This window comes from Saimiri boliviensis (assembly GCF_048565385.1).
Source record: "Saimiri boliviensis isolate mSaiBol1 chromosome 19 unlocalized genomic scaffold, mSaiBol1.pri SUPER_19_unloc_2, whole genome shotgun sequence".
NCBI lineage: Eukaryota > Metazoa > Chordata > Mammalia > Primates > Cebidae > Saimiri > Saimiri boliviensis.
In genome coordinates, this window is record NW_027412503.1 from 912854 (window position 1) to 915840 (window position 2987).

The window sequence follows — 2987 nt, forward strand, 5'->3', positions numbered from 1 at the left end:
GTCATGTGAGTGTTCATATATTTATCTGTGTATATATTTTTCTTTTATTTCCTTGTTATGGACTAAAAATAAAAAATAATAATTAGGCAAAAAAAATAATAATTATTCTGAAATGGAAGAATCAAACTCAGTAAAACATCCAAGGGGAATGGGTAAATATGGTAAAACTCTCATCTGGCATTATCAGGGAATCAAGTCTAATCTGTTCATGTCACTTCACACATAGGAAAGCATCAGTGTGTCCTAGAGCGCACTGGGGAACATGCACAACTGCTCCAAGGCGGAGGCCTCACGCCCTGCCTGGCCCCCCAGGGCTCAGAGGATCACTAGCTCAGCACATGGTTGAGAAACTAATTAAATTACACTTTTAGTAAATGTAATCACTCTATAGCATAAGAAATAATTTTTTATTAAAAGTATTTTATATAAAACACTATCATATAACACACAAGGTAGAGAAAAATAGTAATGAAGTGAACATTTGTGAACCTACTAGCTATATTAAGAAAATAATATTTTCAATATCTTTGGGTCCCCTATGTATTCACGACAGTTGTGCTTTTTCACTTTCTTGAATTGTTATGTTTATTTCCTGTTATTCTTTATGATTTTATCATACATGGCTATATTATTTACATATTTTATGTTTGTGTTTTATGTAGTTTACTATTTTTTATAAATGCAATCATGCCATGTATATTTTTATGGTACTTGATTTTTTCCCACAGGTCTTTAAGTGTTCAGATAGATAGATAGCATTTATTCAAATGAAAATAAGATTCATGGACCATCAAGACAAAGAAAATACATAATAATGTGAATACGGAAAGTTAATATAAAGAATGATTAATTATAATAGAATTTGAGCAATGAAATATTGTCTAGTAAAGTGTAAGGAGAAGTCTAAATCATATGTGATGAGCACATATAAGGAATTGCCATTGTTTCCAGGGTGAAGTTTAAGAAGCCGATGAAGAGTCCCCTCACATCTTGCCCTCACTGAATGTTGAAAGTTGCTGTGGTGCTGCACTTGAAAAACTTTTGGTCAGTCCAAAAAGTATCACTTGCTCAGAGGGAAGAACCTGGTACCTGGTACCCAGAAGTGCCCGGATGTGGCTGGGCGGTGTCCGAAGGCTGCGAGCAGGTGCTCACAGGCAGAAAGCTCATGCAGCGCCTGCCAAGCCCAGATGATGTGGACATGGCCCTGGAGATGTACAAGCTGTCTCTGGAGACTGAACGACTTGAGAAAGAGAGAGACAAATCGGTGAACACCCATCAGAAATTTTCTGAAAAAGAGGAAGCAAAGGACTTATTTTTTCCTTTAAGTCAATACACAGAATCTTCATTCATCAACTCTACTCTTCGTTAAGCACAATCACTCTAAAAAGTGTCTGGGCTAGAACTTTATTACTGCGAGAGAAAATGTGTAGTTATTGGTAATCCAGCCTTTTGTGGCTCATACGTCTACTTTCCTGGACTTGAAGTACTGGGGGTGGGTGGCACAGAGTAGGCCATGGCCGAGGCGTCGCCACAGCCCGGACGGTGCTTCTGCCACTGCTGCTCCGTGGAGATCGTCCCACGCCTGCCGGATTGTATCTGCCCAAGACGCGAGTCTGGTTTCATCGAGGAGCTTCCAGAAGAGACCAGGGGCACAGAGGATGGTTCTGCCCCCTCCGCAGCCCTCACGGACTGGAACCGCTGGAACCGGCTGCCTTTGGAGAACGTGGACCAGGACCTCAGGACCGCAGGGCCGCAGACAGTTCGCTCTCGGCATCGCTGACGGCGGCGTCGAGACCCCCACGCTCCCTCCGGGGGCGCAGGCTGACGACGGCAGGGACCCCGAGCGCCGGGGGGAGCGAGAGCCCGAGTCCCGGCACCCGCCCCCGGGGCCCCGCGCCGCCTCCCCCCGCGGCGGGCCACCGGCCGACACGAAGGCGCCCCCACGCTGGAGGGGGTCGCCCGGCGCCGACGGACATCGCGCCCGCCGCCGTCCCCGGCCCGGGTCCCTGGGGAGCTCCGCCCTCCGACCCCGCGGCCCGCGGCCCGGACGCCGTCCTCACGCGGCCGCTCAATCCGTCTGAGAACGCGGCCCCCACCGGCGGACGGAGAAGACCCAGGCCCTGCCCGCCGCCCCGGCCCCGAGGGGCACCGGGCTCCGGGCGGGAGCGCCCGTGTGCGAGGACGACCGTGCGCCGGGCCGGCGCGGGCGGCGGCTGCCCTGCACCCCCGGTCCTCGAGGCCGCGCGGTGCCCCGGCGGGAGCAGGGGGTGCCCGCCCGCGCGCCCGCCCCGACCTGCCCCTTCTCCCGCCCTCGCCGCTGTCCCCGCCAAGCGCGGCGGCTGCCCCGGCTGCCGGAAAAGCCTCACGGGACAGAACTCGGCCACGAACGCCCCGGGCCTGGCGGGGCTGAGCGTCTCCGCGTCCTCCTCCGCCTCCAGCTCGCCCGGCAACCAGAACGCCGCAAGGAGCCCCTGAGCCCGCGTCTGCCGGCACCACCCCGGTCCGCACCCACCCCCGCCCGGGGGACCCGAGGCTCCGGGGAAAGTGCGGGGCCTCTGCCCCTCACCCCCGGCCGGCGCCACGTGGCCCTCGCAGACCGTGTGCCCCGGCGGCGCCGCTCCTGGCTGGTCGGCACCGCGGGCCCGGCCTGTACCGGGGCGAGACCCGAGCCCGGCCCACGGGCCCCCTGGCTTGGGAAGGCCTGCGTCATACGGCCCCTGCCGGGGCACCCCGGCCTCCCTGGCCTCGCTGTCTGACCGCACCTTCTAAGCGTTCAGTGGCGGAAAGGTTTTTATAATTTTAAATTATTACTGCTCTGAAATACATGGACGTTTTCGCTCACATGCTGGCCATGCGTGAGCTGTGGCAAGATGGGGCCCAGCTGCCCCGCCAGTGCTGCGAGCACCGCCAGGACAGGCCGTGTGGGCCCCCCAGCCTCCGCCTCGGCTGCCTCCACAACCCAGAGTTTGGGGGCTCCGGGACCATGA

General features: G+C 55.5%; 1 pseudogene; it reads left to right on the top strand.

The window, feature by feature from the left end:
• LOC141583254 (uncharacterized) lies at positions 1-2756 on the top strand (annotated as a pseudogene).
• Positions 2757-2987: the final 231 nt, after the last annotated feature.